At 51.4% G+C, this 25,476-nt stretch overlaps 1 protein-coding gene across 21 annotated transcripts in view; it reads left to right on the plus strand.

The window, feature by feature from the left end:
* TACC2 (transforming acidic coiled-coil containing protein 2) overlaps window positions 1–25,476 on the plus strand; it is a 210,728-nt gene that overhangs the window by 65,768 nt on the left and 119,484 nt on the right. Inside the window, exon 1 of one of the 21 annotated variants that reach the window (XM_053207330.1) lies at window positions 20,574–20,852. The exons of the other annotated variants lie outside the window; for them this stretch is intronic. The gene's annotated coding sequence lies outside the window, so the exon portion shown is untranslated. Of the gene's footprint in view, window positions 1–20,573; window positions 20,853–25,476 lie in introns of those variants that run through there. 21 annotated transcript variants of the gene reach the window in all.

Consider the following 25,476-nt stretch of genomic DNA (forward strand, 5'->3'; position numbering starts at 1 on the left):
AACATTTAAAATCATAATTTCTAAATTAATATTAGAAAAGCATGAAGAATAAGAGATAGCTCCACAACCACACCCCTTAAAGATCACTGTTACTTATTATTTTGTGTATTTTTTTTAATGTTTATTTATTTTTGAGAGAGAGAGAGACAGACAGACAGAGTGTGAGCCGGGGAGGGGAAGAGAGAGAGAGACAGAGGGAGACACAGAATCCAAAGTAGGGTCCAGGCTCAGGGCTATCAGCACAGAACCCGACGAGGGGCTCGAACTCACAAACTGTGAGATCATGACCTGAACAAAAGTCGGACACTTAATTGGCTGAGCCACCCAGGTGCCCCTTATTTTGCGTATTTTTATCCGGTTTTTTTCTTTTTAAACATTTTGTAGTGTTTTGCCCCTGCCATCAAAATGCTGCGAACATATCTTAGTGGCTGAAGTTGTATGACTTTATCACAGTTTATTGAGCAATGACATTTAGGTGAGAACAGTGTTTCTGTTCCCTTTGCTCTGATGGAGGGTCTGACGGGTGGTAGACTTTTAGAATCTCTTGGAGGTGTAGCATCTGATTTGACAGCCGTTTGTCACATGTGAATGGTGATGTGCTGTGAGTGTAAAATACAAACTGGTGGGCACCTGAGTGGCTCAGTCGGTTAAGCATCCGACTTCAGTGCAGGTCATGATCTCGCAGTCTGTGAGTTCGAGCCCCACATCAGGCTCTGAGCATCAGGCTCTGTGCTGACAGCTCAGAGCCTAGAGCCTGCTTTGGATTCGTTGTCTCCCTCTCTCTGCCTGCCCCTTCCCTGCTCGTGCACTCTCTCTCCCTCTCTCTCTTTCTAAAAAATAAATAAACATTAAAAAAATTAAAATACATACCGGATGTTGAAGGTTTCATGTGAAAAAAAAACAAAATACATCATTAATGATTTTTATGTTGACATATATTAAGATAATAACATTTTTGATGTATTGGGTTATTATTATTAAATTTTCTTTCATGTATTTCTTTTTCCTATTTCTAATGTGGCTACCAAAACTTTTAAAATTACATATGTGGCCTTTGCATTCTTGGCTTGCATGTGTGGCTCACAGTCTATTTCTGTTTAGATCATTTGGCTCCAGAACCTGCCTTGTCCTTGTCCTTGAAGGAAATGAGGAGGAGGGCTGGTTTTCCTGTACTTTGGGTTCTTAGGGAAAAGGCCTATCCCTATTTCATTGGCTGAGGGTTTCCAGAAAGAATTCTGATGGGCCCTCACCTCCATCCTGCCAGGTGGGGTGACCTCGCGCCCCACCACCCCCCGCCCCCACGGGGAATCGGGAACAACAACATCTGAGCAAATAGTTTATGACAGACTCCAACTTAAGCTTAGCAGAACCATCAGAGGTCTCCGGAAGATAGAGACCAGCTCTTTCCAACAGAAATAGGACACAGGCCACAGATGTAATCTCAAATTTTCTACTAGCCGCATCCAAAACTAAAAAGAACCAGGTACCATGGGTTTCACTAATATAGTTTGTTTAACCCAATATATCACAAATATTATCATTTTAACATGTGACTGATACAAAGATGATTAATTTGATGGTCTGCATTCTCGTTTTCATACTAAGTCTTTGAAAGCTGGTGTGTATTTTAGTGCCACAACACACAATTTGGACCAGCCACATACCAAGCGTTCAACGGCCACATGCTGTCCTACTGGACACCACAGCCCCTCCCAGAGCTCTGACACCTGTCGACAATGATCCAGAAGTCCAAAAATTCCCACGGGGACCCCAAACGCCCACATCTCTCTGCCCAGCAACCTCGTTCCTACGAGGTTTTTTATTTTTATTTATTTTTTTTATTTTTTTTTAATGTTTATTATTGAGAGACAGAGAGACACAGAGCGTGAGCAGGGCAGGGGTAGAAAGAGGGGGAGACACAGAATCTGAAGTAGGCTCCAGGCTCTGAGCTGTCAGCACAGAGCCCGACGCGGGGCTTGAACTCACAAACTGCGAGATCATGACCTGAGCCGAAGTTGGTTGCTTAACCCACTGAGCCACCTAGGTGCTCCCCTACGAGGTTTTTTAAAAGGTGATGTATTCATTTTGAGAAACAGAGAGAGAGTGTGTGTGTAGGGAAAGGGCAGAGAGAGGGAGAGAGAGTCCCAAGTGGGTTCTGCACCAGCAGGGCAGAGCCCCCCATGGGGCTTGAACCCACAAACTGCGAGATCACGACCTGAGCCGAAATCAAGAGTCAGACGCTCAATCGACTAAGCCACCTGCCCCGCCCCCATTCCTACAATTTTAATACAAACGTTAGAAACACTTCTTTGCCTTGAGGAGGAGGCTCAGTGCCCCTGGTGAATCCTTTTGCCACCAGGGAGCCGTACTGTGGATCTGGGCAGGCCTCAGAGAAAGTTCCGCCAAGGCCAGGGGGCGCACACCCCGGACAGAGCAGGTGTGGCACGCAAAGGTGACATTCAGTGGCAGTCTGGGGCAAGTGGGGTGGCCACACTACAGCAGACGCTACCAGGAGCTGGGGTGGTGATCAAGTTTGGAGCAGGGGCCCCAGATTCACACCCCAGCTCTGCCCCTTAGTTACGTACATAAACTCACTTTTCCCATCTGTAGAATGGGGAGGACAACAGTGCCTGCCTCGTGGAGTTGCCGTGAGGGCTGAAATCACAGATTCCAGTGACATACTGGTACATTCTGGCGCTCAGTGGCTGTCAGGTTCCCTGTTACCTTTCTCTGTGGGGTGGCCTTTCCTCGTGCAGTGAACTGAACGGCCCCCGTTTCTTCCCATGCAGACTGTTCTCCTAAAGTTGACGTTCCAACCTGGCTATCTTTCTTTTCTAGTACGGAATTCTTTGTCTGCTAAAATATCTTAATGCCTGAACAGAGTGAATTCTTTCTCACCCCTAGTGTGTAGCCCACAGGGCTCTGCTTCAACTTGGATGTTTTGGGGACGGTATGTGATTGCCAAACCTTATGAGTATCTTTCACCGTGTGCCATGCTGTTTTGTATTCCAATTTAAAAAATCTAACGTTTCGAGTTGCTACGGTAAGAGCGAGGCAAATCAAAACCAAATTTTCTACTCTCTCGTTGGTCATCGGGTGACGTGCTTCTGTTGAATGGATTGAATTTTGAAGATTCTGTAGACTTGAAAAGAGCGATACCGTGATCAGGTTCAGTGTCTTAGAAGTGTCTCTTTTCTGTCTCAGTGACAGGATGGTTTGATACCCCACGCCCATACGTATGTAGATGTCAGGAGCACAGGTATGGTTATCGCTTTATTTCCCACATTTTGAAGCCATATGGGCACTGCGGGTGGGTGTGCTTTGGGTATCCTGTGGCTTTGCCATCACCCCACGCCTGAGGGGTCCGTGGGCACCCGGTTCCAAGAAGCAGGAGTTGATTCCTACCCTTGTGTGGTCTCTGCCTGTGGGAGAGTGTGGCGCCCACAGACAGCCTCACTTCATCTTTAGATTACTCTACACAAGGTGCTTCCATTTGATTTCAACTTTGTACACATCTGACTCTCTTCCTCGTGGCTGAAAAATCAAGAATCTGGCATTTTGATGACATACCGCTGATGGCCAGGTATGTAGTTCTGGAAGACTAAATCCAACTCTACCCAGCTCGGGAAACTAAATCCAAAAACATCTTGGATATCACCAAGCTTGCTTTTTGCTGAATATTTATTTACAAGGGTCTTTTTCTTTTCCATTTGGGGGAAACAGTTGGAAAGCTATCATTTCCAATTATTAGTGTGTGTTGAGAGAATTAAATGATTCCCAGATGCTCAGGGTCCTAGATCAAACCTAGGCTAGCCCGCGAAGGGCAGTCGGGTTGAAAAGTTGAGGGAGGTCAGGAGGGGGAAGGGAGGGAGACGGCTGGCATTGTGCCGAGGAAGTCCTAGCTGGCCTGACCGTGGGCTTGGAGCTGGTTTTTACCCTTCCTCCCACCCTTGCTTCCCACTTGGTCTCCCTTTCTTCCTTCTCTCTCCTCCTCCTCCTTCTAAAATTACCAGCTGTGACACCATGTTTTCGAGTTTAAGAATAAGGTTTTGAGGATGGCTGCAGCTGTGTAAATTAAGGAAGAGAGAGAGAGAAAGAATTCGAGCATAGTTCTCTTAGGAGATAAAGCCAGGACAACAGATCCCTCTCTCTGCTGAGATCCTTCTGGGTTCGGGTTTGTGTTACTTTGGTTCTATTATTTTAAACTTCCTTTTGAGAAGGGTCGGGCTGTTACAGACTTGCTCTGGCACTCCTCTTACTTGGAGCTACGCTCTTCCCAAACAGGAGACAGTAGAGCGAGACACGCCCGTTCACATCCCAGCGGCCTCTTACTGGCCGTGTGGCCTTGGATGCACTGCTTAGCTTTTCGATCTTCTCATACCTATCAAATGGGGGGGGGGGGAACAACCCAAAAAACACTTTTCTGTTAGGGTTGGAGTTAGGATAAAATTAGAACGTGTCTTAAAAAAAAAAAAAAGAATGTTTCTAAAACATCTGGTATGACGCCTCGTATATGGTAAGATACCACATAATAAATAAATAATGGTAATGAAAATGGGAACCGCGATTATAATTTTCTATGTATTTATTCAAAAGCATCCCGGCAATTAAGCAAAAGGAAAATGTGACCACGGTCACATTTCGTGGAATAGTGACACGCTGTGTGGAATTCCACAATATGTGCGATAGTGACGGCCCCAGGGAGTCTGACACTGGAGAAGAGTGGTTTCCAGCTGTCCGGCCTGTCTACGCCCTCCGCGTCTATCATATCTGACACCACTTGGCTCACGGGGGGCTTGGTGCGTGGTTCAAAGGTCCATAGGATCTGAGGACTCTACAAATGACGTGCATTTATAGTAGCATCCACAACTTCAGTCATTGTGAGCCATCACATATAAAAGTCACAGGACCTTTTACAATGTAGCCTTTCTATTGTGAAGCCTTTGTGTTCCGTAATTAAAATGCATTTTCCTGGAGGTGAAGCTTTGGAGAAACGCCAGGTCGCTTCGGAAAGCTGGCTTGTGGGGCGTCCACAGGGGAGCCTCCTCGGCCACAGCGGGCTGGCTCTGCTGCCTCGGCCTCTGGCTGTTCTGGGTTTCTGAGCCCCTCTGCCGGGTGGCCTCTGTCATGCGGCACCTGGACCCAAGACGGGGAAGAGCCGCTCACCGCCGCTTGAAAAACCAGGGTCAATTTCGGGGCTGGGCGGTGATTTTCCAAATGAATGTGTCCACAGTGGCCTGGCTGCTCTTCCTGGAACCTCTCATTACTGCCATGGGCAGAAGACCCACTGCACGGACCTGGATGCCGCAGGGATGGAGAAACGGATATTTTATTTATTTTTTTTTTTATGTTTATTTATTTTGACAGAATGAGAGAGAGAGAGAGAGAGAGAAAGAGGGAGGGTGAGAAAGCAGGAGCAGGGAAGGAGCAGAGAGAAAGGGAGACAGATAATCCCAAGCAGGCTCCATGCTGTCAGCACAGAGCCTGGCTCGGGGCTCGATCTCACAAACCGTGAGATCACGACCTGAGCCGCAATCAAGAGTTGGATGCTTAACTGACTGAGCCGCTCAGGCGGCCCAAGAAATGGACATTTTAGACTCTGGCTGATTGTTGCTGGAAGGGAACCCGAGGGCTCAAAACAGGGAAGGGAGAAGAAGCTAACTGGCAGAGTGCTGGTACCAGATTCTGGGCCCTGCTGGCCTCTGATGGCACATTCCGCCCCCCTCCCATGCCTGAACTGAGCCAAGGACCCTTCCCCAGGGGAGGGGGGCTGTGTTTCCCGGCAATGCCAGCCACCCCCAAAATCTGCTTCTAGGTCTGGGAGAGAAGAGTTCTCTCTGTTCTAGCGTGGACAAGCACAGGCCTCAAAGTGGACAGACCTCAAGGTCCAGCTCAAGTTCTAGCTCTCTGACCTTGGGGGCAGCATCCTCTGAACCTGTTCACTCCCCTGTAAAACAGGAGCACATAGCACTCCCTGCATTGTTAGGATTGCATGAGCCACTCTGTTTGGAGTGTCTGACCCCAAACAAGAACTCAGTATGAGCCTCCTCTCACTTATTCCTCCCTCTGGGCCAAAGTACCTTCGCATCCAGCATCTTCTTTCTCTGACAGCTCAACCCTCAGTAGGTGCTGTTTGTAGACGCCTGTCGCAGAGGAGGAAGTGGAGGCTCAGACAGATGACACGGCTTGCTCAAGGTCAGAGAGCTAATGAGACCCGAAGCTGGGACCAGAACCTCTTTTCTGGAAAGTTTTCCATGCGTGAGCTTAGATCCCGAATCGTTCACTTAGTGGCCAGGTGGGATCTGGGAGAAGTTCCTCTCTACATGGGCGCTGTCCACAAGAACTTTCTACAATGATGGAAGGGTCCTCTGTCTCTGCTGTCCGGAATGGCGGACGCTAGCCACAGGTGACTACTGAGCACCTGGAATGAGGTCACCTGAAAATCGAGGGTCAGTTTCAGGGCAACGTGGTTCAGGGTCACTGAGGAACCGAACGGTGAATTGTACTCAACTTTGCTTACTGAAAATTGAAGCTGGGAGGAGCCAAGTGGGGCTAGTGGCTTCTGGGTGGGGCGGCCCAACTTTAAAACATACTTTCTTCCTGTACGCGGAAGAGATTGTCACCATGAGAGCCGGTGTGGATTCCGCGACGTTCTGTGCGTGAAGCCCTGCCCGGTGGCGGAGCGCCTGGTGGTGGTGAGTGAGCGTTAGTTTCCTTCTTGCTGCCCTGGGCTCTGCAAGTGGGAAAGCCAGGCGGCCCTGTCTGCAGAGTGGAGACTCGGGCATAGCCACACGCAACCGCCCGGCAACACTGATCAGCAGAAGGCGTCTCTAGCCCCTGAGCCAAGGAGGTTTGCCGCTGGGCCAGCCAGAGGCCTCGGCTTGGCCAGTGTGACTCACGCCGCAGCCTGATGAGGGAGCCTCAGGTAACCCGGACTAAACAGTGGCACTTAACCTAGAACCCTCCCTGCCCACCCAGCCCCACTGGCCACGCCCGTGAGGGAGCAGAAATGGGCTCAGGGCAGAGATGGGTCTTGCTTTTGTGTCTCTGCATCGTCCTCGTCCTGAAAGTGGCAGGTAGGGGAGGCTACCCATGGGTGTGCGGGGGCAGCAGCCCCAGCCAACCGCCCCTCGGCCTCCCCTTTCTGCACAGGGCCTGTTAAGTCGCCCCGGCGTTAAATATTTTAGCAGCCTGCTGATTCAGACACTGACTGTGAAAGTGTTTCTGTTTCCAGGGAAGGCGCTGGCACCCGTCTGGGTACTGATACTTTTAATGGCCTTTCCTTTTGCAAAGTGGGCAGAGGGTGGTTGGGAATAGAAACCTCAGGGGAGGGGTGCCTCTATGCCCTGGGAGCGGGTCAGGTGAGCCACTGTGCCTGGCGGACGTGGGTCAGCTGTGAGTTCTCAGGCCAGGACCCCCCCACCCCCACCATCCTGGGGAAGGAGGAGAGCAGGGCCCCCGAGGCTGCCCCAGGCCAGCCTGGAGGGCCAGAGGAGGAGGGGCCAGAAGTGAGGCTGAAAATGAAATCAGACCAGAGGGAGGGGGCACATTAGGCCACCTGAGTTCAAATGCAGATCTTTACTCTCAGGGCCCAGATGGTCGGTCCTGCGACTACTCCCAGCCTTGGCTTCTTCACAGGTAAATGGGGCCACCGATGTCTCCTGGGACTTAAAGGGGCATTTAAATGGGGATTGCAGGAAGCAAGACACAGAGTACTCTGCACCAAGCCAGCTTTCAATAGCTGGTGGCTATGACTAGTATAGAGCTGGGGCCTGTCGGCTCCTAGAGAGCCCATGAACAAGGTCCCTGAGCTGCAGGGAACCCCGCAGGCAGCTCCACCCCCCACAAGTGGCTCAGCAGTCACCCCACAAACGTGCACCCAGGCCGGGTGCTTAGAAGGGAAGCCAAAGTCTCCGCACACAGGCTCTGCCACTGGAAAGAGGGCTGGGGTAAATTGGTAGTTGGGTTGACCGGCTGCAGGTGAGTAGCGCAGCGATTTATTGACTCTTAGCTCAGTGCTCACCCACTCCGGAGGGATCAGGTTGTTCACCAGCTCCTGTCTCCTCACTAGTGCTTTCCAGGGGTCTGTACCTCGTCCCTCCTCCAGCACGGGATCAGGAGTTGGGTTATGATTCTGAATTCTCTGTTTAGGGGTGCTTGCTCAGATACGTGCTTGGTGGTCGTCTCGAGAGAGGGGGGAGTCTTGGCCTGTGGCCGAGAGAGTAAGTCACGATCTTGTTTCTTTGGGAATGTGAGCCTCGCAGACGAGGCTCTTGGTTATTCAGCACCTGATACTCGGCATGGCACACAGTGGGCACTCCATAAGTGCTTGCTGAATAATTCAACCCAACTCGCTATCAGGTGAGTTGGAGGCTTCCTGTCCTGGAAAATCAGGTCAGACGGGACTTAGAGGCAGATGCTGGGCCTCACTTTGGGCTCTGACATTAGACTCTTAGCCTCAAAGCAATTTGCTTAGCCACACTGAGCCTCAGTTTCCTTGCCTGTAAAGTGTGTATGACGCTAGGGCCTCCCACATGGAGATATTACAGAGATTACATGAAAATAATATATGTAAAGAGCTTAGCAGAGTTCCTGCCTGGCACACAGTAAGCACTTAAATATCAGGGGTAATTGTTTTTATTATTACTATCATTATTATTTCCATCATAATTTGAATGACTGTAATACTATTATATTTTAAATGTGTATTTTTGAGAGAGAGAAAGGGAGAGCGAGTGTGCTGTGGGGGAGGGGCAGAGAAAGAGGGAGACAGAGAATCCCAAGCAGGCTCTAGGCTCTGAGCTGTCAGTGCAGAGCCTGATGCGGGACTGGAAGCCGCGAACCCATGAGATCAGGACGTGAGCCGAAGTCGGACGTTTAACCGACTAAGCCACCCAGTGCCCGGTGATAACACTATTACTAAGGCAGGTTACTTGGCAACACGGGTTCATTGACACACAAACTAGCAGAGATGTGCTGCAGTTCATTTGCATCTGCCTTGGATTCTTTAGACCACGGCCGTCACTACCCTCTAAAGATTCTTCTCCTCCCTCAGCCACCAGCCTCCCCACCGGGGTGGCTTCAATGTTGCAACATTATATTTGACGCAAGGTCAGACCATTCAGCTCACATGCGGAATGCATTCTTTTCCTTGGGGAACTAGGGCTTTGGGGTTAACCTCTTGCCAAGAGTGGCTGTAAAGTAGCTGAAACCCAACATTTGCAGGAGGGAGGGAGCGCCTGTGTGGGTGAGCCCGGCTGGGGCTACACCAGCAGAACGCATCTCCGAGTGCATCTTATGGGACAGATTGCCCCGACTCTTCTGGCACATCGTTTTGAGCTGCTGGCCCATCCCAAACCTCCTAGAGGAAGGGGCGGGGCTGAAAGTTGTCTGTCCTTGCCTAACTGCCAGACATCATAGCACAATGGCTGCAGGAGGAGACCCTTCCTGGCAAGTGACCGAGCACCTGGTGTTTGAACATGCATGGCCAGAGTTGGCAGAAAACGAGACTTTGGGGGCGGGGTGGGAGGGCGGAGAGTACCAAGCCTGGGCGTGAGGTCTCAGCTCTAGGCCAGACGGCCTTTCCGGGCCACCTGGGAAGCCAGCTCCTCTGGGTAGCAGGGATGCTCAGCCTTGAGACGGGTACCGCCTCACGCCTGGCTCAGAGATTCATAGTCATGAAATATCGCAACCAGAAGGACTGCCGGACCTTCAGCTCCCTCGTTTTACAGTCGAGACGCTTAAGACCCAGAGAAGGTGTGTGACTTCCCTAAGGACACACAGCTTGTCAGGGGGCCACTGGTCCGACTTGTTTTGAATATGGTTCTTCTGGCCTCAAGACCATGCTCTTTGCAACCCCTGGCACTGGAGTGAGCAAGCATTGACTCTGCCAAGTGCAGCAAGCCACCCAGGTGAGCCTGGTACCAACGGATGTTCCAGATTGTTTTCTGCAGAGGGGTGGAAGTGGTGGGAAGTGATCTTGTCCTTGGATCACGTCTGAGAAAACCACATATGCCAGCTTACTTTAGCTTTTACTTGCAAAAACAAGTTACGTCGCAGCCTCTGTGTCCTGCTGGCTCTGGCTTTTCCTTCGCTTGTGGCCGGTGGCATTTGCAGGCAGATTGCAGAAAACCTGCTGCGCAACGCAAGCTGGAGGAACGCTCACGGATTCTCTAATTGGCCACGACTTGGGGAGCGTGCGGATGCTGATGGGGAGGGCAGTCTTGGGCGAGAGTTCTAGAGGAAGCTCTGTCGAAACTTGAGCTCCGTCTCCTTCTCGCTGACTGTGTCTGTGTGAGCAGTTTACTAGAAAACCCTCAGAGTGGTTTCTCTACAAGTTTTCTTTACAAACAGTTGGGCCGTGAGGTCTTGGGAGGTAAAACCCTCTTAACGATCATTGCAGGGTTTAGTTTTGTTTTTGCACGAAGATGGGAAGCTTGTTTGGTAGAAACCACCAGGCTCCGTGTTGAGTTGATGTTTATACCTCTTATTTGGTTCCTATTTTATCTTCGGCGGAGAGTAATTATTGGGTCCAGATGGCCCCCCATGGGGGGCACGTTTTGCTTTTCAGGAGCTCCCCTCACGTTCTGGGGTTGGGAGCTCTAACTGACCCGACGGGGGGAGCTGGTGACACTTTTCCACTCCTTCCCCCAGTTCTGAAAAGCCATCGGCCAAGTCCAGTGAGGGATATTCTGTGCCTTCCCTTCTAAATCTCTTCTCGTTTGACATAAAAATGTGGAGAAAGGTGTAAATATATACAGAGGCAGATGCAGACTTCACAGGTTTGAGGCAGGAACTTCAGCACGGCTCAGAGATGCTGAGCAGAATCACAAGCCCTTGTCCCCAGGGTGACCCTCTGCCTCCCCCTCCCCCTCCCCCTCCTCATCAGCCCTCTCGGGACCACTTTCCTGTTCAAGACCAAATGTGGGGCTTGTGAAGCTCTCTCAACCCTCCAGCTCTGCAGGAGTCCCTCCCTCCTACCCCCTACCCAAGCATCAACAGTCTTTTCTGTAACCTGACCACGATTTTAAGACCGGGACAAATAGATTACAGTTTCTCATATAGGAGTTCATCCTTTACGGAAGAGCGTGGGTGTCTGAGCCAGACAGACCTGGGTTCAAATCTGGCACTTATTTGGGACGGGGACTCAGAGACTCAGTCGGGTTGCTGAATCACTTGAAACCTCAGTTTCCTCATCTATAAAATGGTTATAAAGTTAGCCCCTACCTCTCAAGGATTCAGCAGGATAGTGAGTGGGAAGTGCTTGCTCGGGGCTGGCACTTTTAAGAGCGAGCAGCAAGGTGTGGGCCTGGTCTTATTTTTTTAGCACAGTAGGCTGCGCATAGTAGGCCCTCGACGGATGTTTGTAGATCACTTGTATCTTGTCCAGCGGGTAGATGGTGTGTCTACATCCCTCGAAAGCTATCTGTTGACGAGGTTAGTTCCACTAAACAACAAAATCACGGTGGCGATAAGCCATTCGCTCGTGCCTTTATTCCCTCCCTCCAGCCGAGGGCCTCCTACATAGAGGTCCTGTGCTAGGAGATGGGGGGCAGGGACTCTTATCCTCGGCACCATCGACGTCGGGGCCTGGGTAGTTGTTGTGGAGGGCCGTCCTGCACCCGGTAGGATGTTTAAGCAGTACTAGATGCCAGAAACATCTTCCAAGTCAGACGATCGAAAATGTCCCCAGCTAACTGCCAAATGTCCCCCAGTGGGCAAGGCTGGTCCCAGAGAGCCACTGCTCTAGGGCTGTGCTCTTCCCAATGTGGCTCCCTAAACTCACAGCCTCAGCATCACCCAGGAGCCTGTTGGACAGGCAGAAACTCTCAGGTCCTACCCCAGGCCTGCTGAGTCAGAATCAGCATCATACAAGGTGTTGGGTGACTTATTCACACATCAGAGCTCAAGACGCTGCTAAGTTCACGGGCCACCCTGTGAGTGGCAAGGATCTAGGGCACTGGCTTCAACCTTGGCTGCGCACAGAAATCTCCTAGAGAGCTGTAAAAAATATTGATGCTTGGGTGGGGCTCCCAGAGTTTCTGATTTAATCGATATAGGGGTGTGGCTGGGGCACAGGGCACTTTGAGAGTTCCCCAGGTGATTCGATTGTGTGGCAAAGTTTGAGAACCTTTGAGCTGGTCTAAGGAGTATAGAGACCAATCAAAGACTCGGGCTGCAGATGCTGATGTTGTCTGGGGGGGAAATGGGACATCTGTGTAGACTGAACCGCACCCTGTAACCACCCCTCACTCCCAGCCGTCCGGGCCCTCACAACACCACAGCTGTTCATCAAATGTCTTATTTTTTAACCATTATGCCGATATCACACCGATACTGGACTCTGACTCCTGAAGAAGATTACTTTTCTGCCCAGGAAGACAGTCCAGCAGGCAAAGCTTTCCTTCCCATTTGGTCAGTGACTCACACAAAATTAGGACAAGGCCAAGTTCAAATGCGGGCCGAGCTGAGCACAGGTTCTGGCAACGTGGGTTTTGTGTGCACTCAAGGAAAATTCCAAGGCCCTGTCTAGAAATTCTCGACGAGGTCAAGGAGTCCTGTGGAAAGCTGCCCCATACATTTCCTGCACGTCTTTTGAGTTCAGGCTGACATTTCATTTTAGCATGGGCGGAGGTAATGGCTGAATTTTTTGAAGGCCTGAATTCCGCCTTACAAATATTTCTCTCCGCCCATACAGCTAAGTTTTGATGGGTTGCAGTTCAGGAATGTACCTCGCCGCTTGGACAGCCCTTTGTGGAATGCGAGGACTTCTCTGAGAAGCCCAGAGCTGTGATTCCTTCTAGAAAAAACTGACAAATAACAACGACAGAACTTCCTCAGAGTTCACTATGAAGTACATCTTATTCTATTAGCATGATGGCTGAACTCACATGACATAGCCAGGCACTGGTCCTGGGTTCCTCATGGCATATTTTCAGCTGACAGGTTCAGAGCATATACAAGTAACTTAGGGATGCCTGGCTGGATGGCTCAGTTGGTTGAGCCTCCAACTTTGGCTCAGGTCATGATCTCATGGTTCGTGGGTTCAAGCCCCACATGGGGCTCTGTGCCTGGAACCTGCTTCAGATTCTGTGTCTTCCTCTCTCTCTCTGCCCCTCCCCTGGTCGCATTCTGTCTCTGTCTCAAAAATAAATTAAAAAAAAATTTTTTTTAAATAACTTGAAGCTTAGGTCTTGGTCAGTGTGGACTGGTTAGGGGTTTGGGTTCACAAACACACAGCCTGTGTGTGAACGTAGTTCTGCTGGATGCCAGCTGGGATAGAGACCCCCAGGTCCGTTTTCTCCTTTGTCAGCTAAAGACAATAGCCACAAAGGCTCATAGGAGCATTAAACGAGAGAAGAGACAAAAGCCACTTAGCAGAGTGCCCGCTGGGTAGCAAAATGCTCGCAAATGTTAACGAGTACTATAGTTTTAAAAAAGTTTTTCAGTTGCCTTTTTGGTTTCCTTTATCTGATGGTTGAGTGGGGAAGGCAGAGAGCAAGCCGTCATGTGGGGGGTATCTTTGCCACCTTTCCCAGCTGGCAGCTGAGGGGATCACCTGTTAGGTGAGCGTGCTTTTTTGGGTTGGGTCTCTGGCGGCTGGGGGAAGCCTTGAGATCTGTCTTGCTGCAGAAGAAGGACGTTAAGGTGCCGTGAGGTCCCAGCTGGAAAGGCTGAGGGAGGCTGGTCCTGGGGGAGGGGACCCTTCTGCCAGGGGAGGGGAAAGGTGGCAGGGATGAGCCCTGGGCCGACAGTCAGCACAGCAGGGACAAAGCCCGTGCAGGGGCAGCACTGGGGGAGACTAGGTTTTCTGCCCACAAGCCGACCACACTCTGGTTCAAGAGACAGCACACAGGCATTAGAAGACAAAAACAGCTCAAGGCCCTAATCATCTTTGCCTTTCGTTTGGCAATTGATGTAGGTGGCCACCAGCCTGGATCCCGAAGGTATTCTCCGCGAGGCAGGGGGTTTGTCACTTCTGTCCACGCCTGTCTGCCAGCACCTAGGAGGACCTAACCCATTGAAGGTGCTCAAGAAATCTTTGTTGAATGAGCTAATCATAGACTTCGTTATCACAAAATGTTCCTCGGTAGATTCAAGAATAGGTTTCATGCTCACTACCTGCCCCCTTTCCTTCTTTTCTGAGCTCAACATTTCAGCAATGTCATTTAGTGATGTACCACCTTGAAGACTTACCTTATCTATAGACCGCTCATATCACTATCTACTCACTGTTTGTCTTTCTACTGCTCCATTTGTATTTCCTTGTATTATTTTGTTCTGTCCCGGGGAATCTCTGGGAAGTTAGAGGTTTGGTGTGCTAATTACGTTTCTTTCGTTATATGCTTTAAGTGCGTGACTATTAAAATATCCCAAGAGGAGTAATCTTAATACGGTAACACCTTTTTATACTCTACAACTCACCTTAAGTATTCCCTCTTCTGGAAAATCTCCCCGGACCTCTTGCAGGGCTGATGAAATATTCCCTTTTTGCCCCTATCGTGTAGTAGCCATTCCCTCGTCTGACCTTAGGAGTGCACACAGAGACCTTGCACAGGGCCCCAACATAGCAGGTACTCAATAAGTGATTTTGATGGGCTGAACGAAACTCCTTGAGTGTATCCAACTTTACAACGTCTGGCTACACGTAGGTGCCCCGACCAGAGGCCCTGTTATTCCATGAGGACAACATTCAGGGGCTCAGTGTTCCTGAGCTCCTATTCGGGTGCCCGCCAACAAGTCAGATACATGAACTTCCATTTAGACCCACACCCCCAGCAAAGAGTGAGTGTGTTCTTTGTCCAGGGAGATATCACGTACTCCCCATCGGTTAACCAGCCAGCCCTGCGTATTTCTAGTGTCCGGCCTTATTTCCCAGATTTCTCCGTGTATCCAATTGTGGCATTGGCAGTCCAGGGAGGGGCCCTTGGTCCAGTGGGGCAGAAGCAAGTCTTGGGATAGAATGGAAGTTCCTTTCAACCTACTGAAATAACTTCAGTTGTATTTACTGACGTAACCTCTACACCCCACGTGGGGCTTGAACTCACAACCCCAACCGAGCTCAAGAGTTGTGTGCTCTTCCCACTGAACCAGCCAGGTGCCCATAAAAAATGACTTCTAGTATATGCACTGTACCCTCTCCTTCTTCAGCCACAAATGCCAGCTACCCCTGGGGTCGGCTGGTGTTCCTGGTTCCACGCTCCTGTTTGTTGCCTCTCCAGCTTGAGCCCGTCTTTCCAGGCAGGGTCCTGCCTTATACGGTTTTGTCCCCCCGTGGACACCCGGGACAGTGATTGTAGATGCTCAGGGAATATTTTATTAGTTTGCAGGTATTTTTGTGTCGGGCAAGTTTGGGCACAGGTTTCTAGCCTGGCTCTCCATGTTCGTGTGGCTTGTCACTTCTCAGCCACAGCAAAATACCATTGCCACAACAGAATATTAAAGGAAACTGCAAACAGGTAGCCAAGCCTTCTTTAGTGGACAGGGCAGGGGTGTTTCCTAGGCACCAATTTGCCTTTTGTAGTCCAGAAGGCTCCCTTGGCAAATGGTCTTTCATTTGCTTTATTGTGGCTTGCCATCCCTCTCTGCAGCCTTAGGTTTGGTATCTTCTCAACAAATGAGCACTTCTCAACATCACTGAAGTTGATCGTTCCGTCAGGATGCTTTTCAGGATGCAAGTAACAGATGGCCCGATACAAGAAAACCTCGGCCATAATAGGTCCATCCCCTCACCCGCAGGGAGTCCAGAGGCAGGGCACTGTTAAGGTCGAGTAATTCATTAGCTCATTTCATCCCCCCTTCTACCCACATGTGGTCTGTTGGCTGATGTCCTCCTGGTCATCGTTTCAAGCTGCCTGCGGCAACACCAAGCATGAGCCCTCGAGACCACATCAAGAGGCAGGGGGACATCTGGGTGGGAGATACACCATCTTGTGTCTTCTCTGAAGACTCAGGACAGTGTCTCCATAAGCCCAGCTGACTTCCCTTTCTGTCTCACTGGCCGAGGGTCACATGTCACATGTGTCACGATTATTGGAACATAAGCAAGTCAGTAAATAGGGAGAGGGAACCTCACTTTTGGAGACTACCAGTGACCCTCGCCGCCAAACTTTGCTTCAGAGTTTCTCGCAGTGTGGTTTGGAAAGCGTCTCCGCCCAGAACATGCTTGCTAACATGCACATTCTTGAGCCTCCCCTTCCCTGACCTGCTGAACCAGAATCTCTGGGAGCACTTTAACAATAGACCAGTGAGTCTCACGGGCACTGAGTTTCAGACGATAGGTCTGGTGTTTGTGGTGGTCTCATTGACAGACCGTAGGCAATCCTTCGGCAATGCTGATCCCTTTGCGGGGAGGCCGAGAGAGCAAAAGGAAGGAAGAGTTAGGCTTCAAAATTTCCCTTCCCAGTCCTTGCCTTTTGGAGATTCAAACAGAAATATTAACTGATGCAGGGGCCCCTGGGTGGCTCAGTCGGTTGAGCATCCGACTTCAGCTCAGGTCATGATCTCGCAGTTCGTGAGTTCGAGCCCCGCGTCGGGCTCTGTGCTGACAGCTCGGAGCCTGGAGCCTGCTTCGGATTCTGCGTCTCCTTCTCTCTCTGCCCCTTCCTCACTCATGCTCTGTCTCTCTGTCTCTCAAAAATGAATAAATGTTAAAAAAAATTAAAAAAAAAGAAATATTAACAGATGCAATGTTGATATCTAGGATTTGCTTCAAAAATAATCTGGGTAGCAACGGGGAAGTGAGCATGGGAACAAAACAGAAATGGCCATGACTTGATAATACTAAAATCGGGTAAGATACATATCATTATACCGTTCTACTTACATTTCAAAAAAAAAAAAAAATCTCCTTCCGGGAAACCTGCCCGGTCCCGGTGCAGCCTTTGACCTTGGGTGTCACTCTCCTTCTTGAGACTCAGGTGGGATGCCAGGATTCCAAAAGCAATGGTTCTTTTCTTTAAAGCAGTGTTGGCACATTTTATCCCCCCCACCCCCGCCCCCCAGCTTCTCTCCAAACGAACCTTCTCTCCAAACAAAATCTTGTGTGGAACCCAAAGATAATGACAAATAACAGTGGGAGAGCTCTGGTCATAGGTACTATGGGTGCCTCCCGGGCAGCCTTTAAGGTAACCCCAGAAACCCTAGAAGAGAGATTAGCAGCGGCTGCACTGCAGCAGCCGAAACAGTGCTGAAAACACTCATACAGACAGCATTTCTGCGGAGGCCTTGGCCCTGTACTTAGACCCAAGAAATCCTTCGGATGTGAAGATTCAGTCCTGGATGCAGTTACTAAGGCACGTGCTTCCTGCCTGCGATTCCATCTTTTTCTATAGTCTCCGGGTATCCCAAGTCCCAAGGCACAAGCACACATCTTTCCTCCTCTGTACCAGCAGGAGGAGACAGGGAGTGCACATTCACTATAGCTTCAGCTTTGCGGGCTGGGCAGCATGTCTGGCTGTGGCTGGGACCAGAACCGTGTGGGCCGGCTGAGAATTTCTGGTGTGGGTCAACTCCATCGGGTGGTGGGATTTGAATCTCAATTTCCTGTGATATAGGGAGCTCTTGACTTCATCTTTTTTTTTAATGTTTATGTATTTATTTTAAGAGAGAGAGACAGTGGGGGAGGGGCAGAGACAGAAGGAGAGAGAGAGAGAGAGAGAGAGAGAGAGAGAGAGAATCCCAAGCAGGCTCCACACTGTCAGCACCAAGCCTGATGTGGGGCTCGATCTCATGACTGTGAGGTCATAACCTGAGCTGAAATCAAGAGCCTGAAATCAAGTTGGCTCAACCGACTAAGCCACCCAGGCTCCCCTTGACTTCATCTTCTTTTTTAAAAAAAATTTTTAATGTTTGTTTTTGAGAGAGAGCACAAGCAGGGGAGGGGAAGAAAGAGAGGGAGACACACGACCCAAAGCAGGCTCCAGGCTCTGAGCTGTCAGCACAGAGCCCGATGCAGGGCTCGAACCCACAAACTGCGAGATCATGACCTGAGCCAAAGTCGGACGCTTAAGTGACTGAGCCACCCAGGTGCCCTTTTGACTTTGTCTTCTAATGAGTATATCCTACACTGGACCATGGCTCTGTCTGGCCGCCGGTTGCCTAACACCACAGCACTGTTTGAGCGTGGAGATGCCTTGGAGGAGTGCTAGGGACAAGCCTTGCTCAGCCAGAGTGATCTGCAGTGAGTAATGTTAGACGCTAGAAACATTCCTAGAATTCAAGATACTTTCATAAAATCCTTCAACAAAGAGTAAATCACAATAATAACCAGATACCTACCGCCTTGGTTTCCTATTGCTGTTGTAATAAATTACCACAAAATTAGTGGCTTAAGACAATATAAATTTATTTTCTTATAGTTCTGCAGGTAAAAACGTCTGACACGGGTCTTAACTGCATTCAAATTACGGTGTCTGTAGGCGTGTGTTCCTTTCTGGAAGCCTAGGGAAAAATCTACTTCCTTGCTTTTCTGCAACCACATCCATTGGCTCACGGTGCCCTTCAAAGGTAGCATAGCATCTTCACGTGTCTGTCTGTCTGTGCTTCCATTGTCACCCTTCTTTCCCTGACCTCTCTTCTTCCCCCCTCCTTCACTTCCAAGGACCCTTGTGATTACTTGGGGTTCACCTGGATAATCTAGGATAATCTCCCTATTTTAAGGTCTGGTGATTAGCGACCTTAATTCCATCTACAATCTTAATTCCCCTTTGCCATGTAAATTCACGTATTCATAGACCGTGGGGCTTAAGATGTGGACATTCTCAGTGCAGGGACATCACTTGGCTGACCACACCAGTGGGTTTTCAAAGCCCAGTGGTATCTTCCTTTGTCATGAAAGAGATGCATCCAGCAGGTTCCACGTGGAAGGGACAGCTCCTCAAATTCATCTTAGCTCTTTGCCTAATTGGAATGCTTGAGCTTAACAAGGTAGAGAGTGGCGTTTTTTGTTTGTTTGTTTTGCCATAAATAGGTATGACCTGGAATTAGGGCACAAGGACACAGAAGACTGGGCAAGACTGGAAAAGACAATTCCTGCTTTTCCAATAGTGGATGGTATACACTGAAACAAATTAGAAGATTTTGGTCTTGGTTACCACATTTGCGAAATGGGTACAATACCCATTGTGAACAAGGAGTCTATTTAAAATTTTTTTTGTTCACTTATTTATTTTGAAAGAGAGAGTGTGAGCAGGGGAGGAGCAGAGAGAGAGAGGGAGACAGAGAATCCCAAGCAGGCTCCGCGCTGTCAGCCTAGAGCCCCACAAGGGGCTCCATCCCACAAACCGTGAGATCATAACCTGAGCCAAAAACAAGAGTCAGACACTTAACGGACTGAGACACCTGGGTGCCACCTAGGTGTCTGTAACAAGGAATCGATTTAAATTTCCATCAGAAATGTGGCTCTTAGAAGCATGGTGTTTAAAAAAATTTTTTTTTTTTTTTAGTGGAAGGTGATAAAAGTCTATTTCTTTATTCTACATGGAATTCTCATTCAGGGCCATCAAACCTCAGGCATCTCTTTCTTTCTTTCCTTCTTTCTTTCTTTCTTTCTTTCTTTCTTTCTTTCTTTCTTTCTTTCTTTCTTTCTTTCTTTCTTTCTTTCTTTCTTTCTTTCATATATGATATTTATTGTCCAATTGGTTTCCATACAACCCCAGTGCTCATCCCAAAGGGCATCTGTTTCTTTAAGAGGAGGAAAGGAAGCGTTGAGTCATTTGTGAGTCTCTTGCCCTTTGGTCCCTGCATATAAAATATAGCAATGCTTTCTTGAAACCGAACTTAAAATAGGAAGCCTGGCATCCACATATAGCCACAGGCTCTTAATTCTTTTCCTTCTTTCTGCCTCGCTGCAGAAATAGCCAGAGGAAGGGTGAGCCTTCAGGGCGGTACAGGCAGGTAAGCGCCACTTCTGGGTATGAGGTCGATGTTAGCGCAGGAGTTGCTCTGGGGCCCTATAAGGGAAAAAATTACAACCAACAAGTCGCAAATGGAAACACAGGCTCCCTGGAAATACCGGGAAGCGGCTTGGCTTTAGTCTCTGCCTACTTCCAAGGGCAACCGCCCAGGAGAAGGCAATCAAGTTTGGCAAACTGTAGAGCACACTGCACTCTAAAGCATCTGTGGTCGGGCAGGGTTGTTCGGTCTCCGCAGATGAAAAAAGAAGAGCCAGAATTTGGCTCCAAGGAACAAGCGAGGCACCATTTCATCCCCACCTTCTTTTTCCGGGGCCTGCTCCCGGCTCCCAAGCTGTGTGCCGATCGCAGGGTTGGGACCCAGGGCCCGCCCTTGGCCTCAGGCATTTCGCACGGTGCCTTCCCCGCCTTTGCCAGGCGTAGTGGAAAGCGCCGTGGAAAAACTCAGACCCGTAACAAGTGGTCATGACTCAAAGGCTCCTGGAAGTAGCCTGCGGTGCGTTCGGGAGCCGCGTCCGGGCCGCGCCCCGTCCGTCCGGCTGCGCCCGTCCCCCGCTCGCTCTGCGGCCGCCGGGGCCCCGGGGCTCCCGGGCGCGCCGCCGCCGGCCCCGCGCATTCCTGGCCCGGGAGGAGAGCGCGGCGGGCGCCCTGCGCGAGCAGCTGGCCGCGCGCGGGCCGCTCGGAGCGCCGAGAGCTGGGGGAGGAGCCTGGCCCGGCCGCCGCCGCGCTCCCAGTCATTGGCCTTTTGTGCTGCAACTTTGCCCGACCCTCGGGGGGCCGCGCCGCCCCCGCGCCCGCCCCGCGCCGTTGCCCCGGGAAAGTTTGCGTCGCCGGGCCGGGCCGTGGGGACTCCGCGCGCCGCCGCTCGGCTCGGGAAAGTCAGCCGCGTCCCCGAAGGAAGGCGACTCCGCGCGAGTCATCCGCGATCGCCCCGGGCGGGTAAGTGCGCCGCGGCCACGGGCGGGTGGGCGGGCGCCCGGGGTCAGGGAGGAGACGGGCGTCCCCAGGACCTTGGCCGCCAGACAAAGGCGTGCTGGAAGTGGTAGCCGAAGCTCGCCCCGCTTTCCCCAGGAGGCACTGGCTGCGGGCAGGAAAGAGGCGAAGCACGCATTTGTGGCCCCTGCTGGCAGAGGAGTGTGTCTGCGGGGCGGCCGGCGGGTCCCGGGAGTGTGCCCGGGAGGCTCGCTCCGGCGCTGAGACCGCTCGGGGTGCGCGCCCGCGGCCGGGGTCCCCGCCCAGGGTCGAGGTCTCCGCCCGCGGTCGGAGTACGCGCGCGTGGCCGGGTCCTCGCCCGCGGTTGGGGTGCGTGCCCGGTGCCGCGGTCCCCGCCCATAGGTGGAGTCCCCGCTTGCAGTTGGGGTCCGGGACCGGGGTCAGCGCCCGCAGTGGGGTCCCCGCCGGGAGGGGTCCCCGCGGGGGCTCCTCCCGAGTTCGAGCGGTGTCACCCGGTCGCGCGGGGTCACCCCCGGCGGGCCGCGGCGGCGCGTGGATTAGCCATAAAACTGCACTGCATTTCCTCCGAGTTGGGGACTTTTAAATTCTCGAATAGTTACGTCAGCGGGGCCGAGCGCACTTCAGGGCTGCGGCGAACACGTGACCCGCGGAGCTTCCCTCGGGCGTCCTTGACTCCCGGGCCCCCGCGGCGTGAGTCTTCCTTGGCCTCTGGACGTCCTCGAAGGGCGACTTCCAGAGTCCTGATTCCCCGCACTGGCCGAGGGCGCTTTCTGCAGCACGCTGTTGCCTTGGAGCTCAGGCCGTGTTCGTTGTCCTTCTCAGTGGTGGTCTTTCCTTAAAATGGCATCATCATCGTCATCGTCAGAGGGTTATCCTTGTTGTTCTTATCTGCTAGCTCTGCCAGATGCTGGGACAGGACCTGTGGCCATGGGTTAAATACAACCGAGATAGTGCGAGAAAGGGTGACTCCAGGCAAGGTGGAAATAGGAGCTCAGTGTCAGGAAGGGCCCCCCAGGGGGCTCGGTTGCCGCTGAGACAGTGTGCAGGGGTGGGGGGTGGGGTTTACCGCCGTCCCAAGCCTCTACTGGAGATTCAAGGGTCCTGGTGCTGTTTTCTGTCTTATGCCAGAAGAGGGCGGAGATTTGTTAGAAGGCAAAGAACTCTGTGTTCTTCTTTCTCTGGGATTCTCTATGAGGCCACATTTCAAAAGCTGTTTTCATTGTAGTATTTGGAAGTGACTTTGGAAATGTCTGGGGCCATGTCCCAAGGCTGGGTTTCATCTGTGGTTTCGTCCATTCCTAATCACTTAACATGTTTCAGAGTCGAGTCTTCACGATTGTTTTCAGGGGCCCTGTTGAAGTTGGTGTAGCTGGAACTGGAAGGAAGGGTTTGCTGGGGATTGGGGAGTGGACTACGACAGCCGTGGACTTTGATCAGGAGCTCAGGCTGTGAGGTCTTGGAGAAAACAGGACCGGTTGTGCTGGGCAGGTGAGTCCCCTGGGGCTCCTGCTCACAGGCTCTGCCCTGGGCTCAGGCATTCTCCTCAGAGGAGAGCGGGAGCAGGAAATAGGTCAGGAGCTGCCCTCCTTGTGTAGATGCCACGGCCGGACTCTCGCGTGCCCGGTGCGTCCTCTTCGTCTCGTGCATTGTTGCTAGTCCCTCATTGCAAGTTACTTGCCGAGCTTCAGGTAGGCCAGGCACCCTAGAGCCCGACCCGCCACAGGCTTCACCCGCTTATGGAGATCCACTGAGCAAATGCGCCCCGTCTGGGAAACCTGGACAGAAGCTGCTCCCAGTCCCTCTGTTCACCTCCTTCCTCTTTGTCTCTAAGTTTGAGCCCTTAACATTGATTATAGCTGGAGGGAAACTGGAAGATCCAAGTTGCATTTTACAGGTGACCAAAGGGAAAGTCGGACAAGTCCAGAGTCACATGCGAAGGTGGGACTCAAACCCAGGACCCCAGACACCTGGCGCAGTGTGCCTTCAGCCAAGTCCTGCGGCCTCTTTGGTCTCATCCTGCTTTGTACTGTGGTTATTTATGTTTGTCATTTCTATGGAGACAGACCCGACTCGAGGGAGGACCTGCCTAGTTTGTAGTACACCCTGCAGGAGTGACACGGGCCTGGAAAAGGGGGGGGGGGGCGGTCAGTGGTGGTTGAAGTGAGTAAGACACAGCCCCTGCTTTCAAGGAGCAGTGTGTGTGTGAGAGAGAGAGATACTCCTGAACATACACCCGCTGGTCAGGCTTTACGAGGAGGCTAGTGCCCAGTAGGGGATGTCTGGAAATATACGAGGGTGTTTTGCTTGTCACTGTGACCAGAGAGGCCACCACTGATATCTCTCTGGTGAGGGTCTGGGATGCTGTGCATGGGATATTCCTGTACAACCAAAAACTGTCTCGTCCACAATGCCAATAGCACCCCCTAGAGAGGACCCTGCAAGGGTCAAGGGTTTGGGGAATTGGGAGAGACCAATTCTACTAGAAGATGCATGATGGGGGTCTATGGGCTTTTGAGGCCCCAGGCTGCAGGTGTAGATGAGGCTGGGAGAGACCGAGGGCTGAGTTTAGAGCACGTGTGTGTGTGTTCTTTGGAGGTTCAGTTCCACAGCCAAAAGCAAATGGTTCGTGGATGAACTGTGGTTTGGGTTTATAGGCCCAGGTACCTTTTGCACAATCAGGAAAAGGTCTAGGAGGCTGGTGGTCGAGTCTCTGACTCTCCCCTCGCAGAGGAGCAAAGCAAAGAAGGAGAAGGCTGCAGAACTGGGTGCCCTGGTCTCGCCCACTGTGACGCATGTGAAATCTGGCTCGGTGGCTGGGTTTTGTCTCCCTGTCCCTCACTGAGGTCACGGTCCTTTGTCTATAACCTCGATAATCATTTCCACAGCAACTCACTGGGATGACAGAGCGGCCCAAGGGTTACGGAACCGTTCAGGAGAAAGGAAAAGGCATGAAAAAAAGAAGACCCGGGGAAACAAAGCTCCCAGTTTAGAGACTGAGCTCCTATATTTGAGTCTCTGCCCCACTCTCGCCAACTGTGTGCCCTCGGGCAGGTCACTAACCATTTCTGAGTCCCCATTTCCGTCTCCTCGTGGTGGGGACACATACCCCTGCCCGCCTGGCTCCATGGAACTGTGGGGGCAAGTGCCATCATGTGCCCACAAATACCTGGCAAACTGTGACGTGCTGTGCAAACAGGAATTCCTGGTTCTGTTTCTCACCTGGTTATGATTCAGTCCCTAACACCTCCAAGAGCTGATTTTTATTGTTATTATTTTTATTTTATTTATTTTTTAAAGGTTTATTTGAGAGGGAGGAGAGAGAGAGGGAGCGGGCGAGCACAAGTGGTGGAGGGGCAGAGGGAGGGAGAGAGAATATGAAGCAGGCTGTGCGATGTCAGCACGGAGCCCGCGGTGAGGCTTGAGCCCACGAATTGTGAGATCGCGACCTAAGCCACAATCAAGAGCCGACGCTCAACCGACTGAGCCATGCAGGCGGCCCTCCGAGAGCTTAGTTTTACTCTTAGGATTTTTAGGTGGGAATGAGACGGTGTGCTAGTCAACATCGTTCTCTTATTTGGAAGCCGCTCCTCTAGCCTCTGGTTTTGTCTGTCCTCCCGTTTCGTTGGTCATTTCTATTTTGCCCAGAAAACAAGTAAAAATAACAGAATAGGAAACTCACTTCAGCTCTGCCCACAGAGAGCAAATCTGGGGAGAAAAATGGAAAGAAAAAGCAGCTGCTGCATGGGCTCATATGCAGGTGTGGCTGTTTCCAGCCGCCCTCATCCCTCTCCCTGTGCACCTGTGGCCACGTGGGCCCCCCCCCCCACCCCCTGCCATCTGTGTCATTTACAGCCATGGCTTCTGGCCAGCAGTCCCAGCTTCCAGCTCCCGAGGGCAGGGGCTTGGTTCACATCATGATGGTTCCCCCAACGGGAGCCCCGTTCCAAAGAGAAGAGGCTGTAAGAGGTTGGCTCATGTCAGCATCAGGAACGTCTTCTCCTTCCATCTTTTATCTTTCTGACTCTCGGCTTCCCATGGCTGCCTGCCCTCCAGCTGCCTCCTTCCTGCTAAAAAAGAAGGCTCGGTATCTTGCGTGTGCCTTCAATGCAGCTCGCCCAGAAACCTGCATTCGACAGCTCCCTGCGTCGAGCTCCCAGGGTATCTGGCGGTCAGCCATGTGCCAGGGTCTCCCTCATCGAGGGCTGACCAGACCCCGCCTCATGTCTCCCACCCTCCCCTCTGGAACTGCGGGTGCCTTTGTTCCTTGCAGAGGGTCTAGGCTTCACTGCATTCTGTGTGTGTAGGGAGAGCTGTCCCGGGTATTTGTGCTACTTGTGTGGTTTTGGAACCAGGGGGAAAGCAATCCGTGACCGTCAGAAGAAACTGAGGATTCAGCAAGGTTTACAAACACCAACAGGTAAACTTTGGCCTTGTCTGTGTAAAAACGCTCAAGGCATTCGTTCAAACTCCGGCGTGCGAGCTGAGATGCCCGCTCTTACGCTCGAAGAAATTAGAGAGGAAGCCGGCCCTGGTCTGAATTAAGTGGCAGCGAGGGCACTCTGGTGGCAGCAGCTGATAACATCTCTCTGCTGTTGCTACTTTCCATGCA

Source organism: Acinonyx jubatus, chromosome D2 (assembly GCF_027475565.1).
Source record: "Acinonyx jubatus isolate Ajub_Pintada_27869175 chromosome D2, VMU_Ajub_asm_v1.0, whole genome shotgun sequence".
In the NCBI taxonomy this organism is placed as follows: domain Eukaryota; kingdom Metazoa; phylum Chordata; class Mammalia; order Carnivora; family Felidae; genus Acinonyx; species Acinonyx jubatus.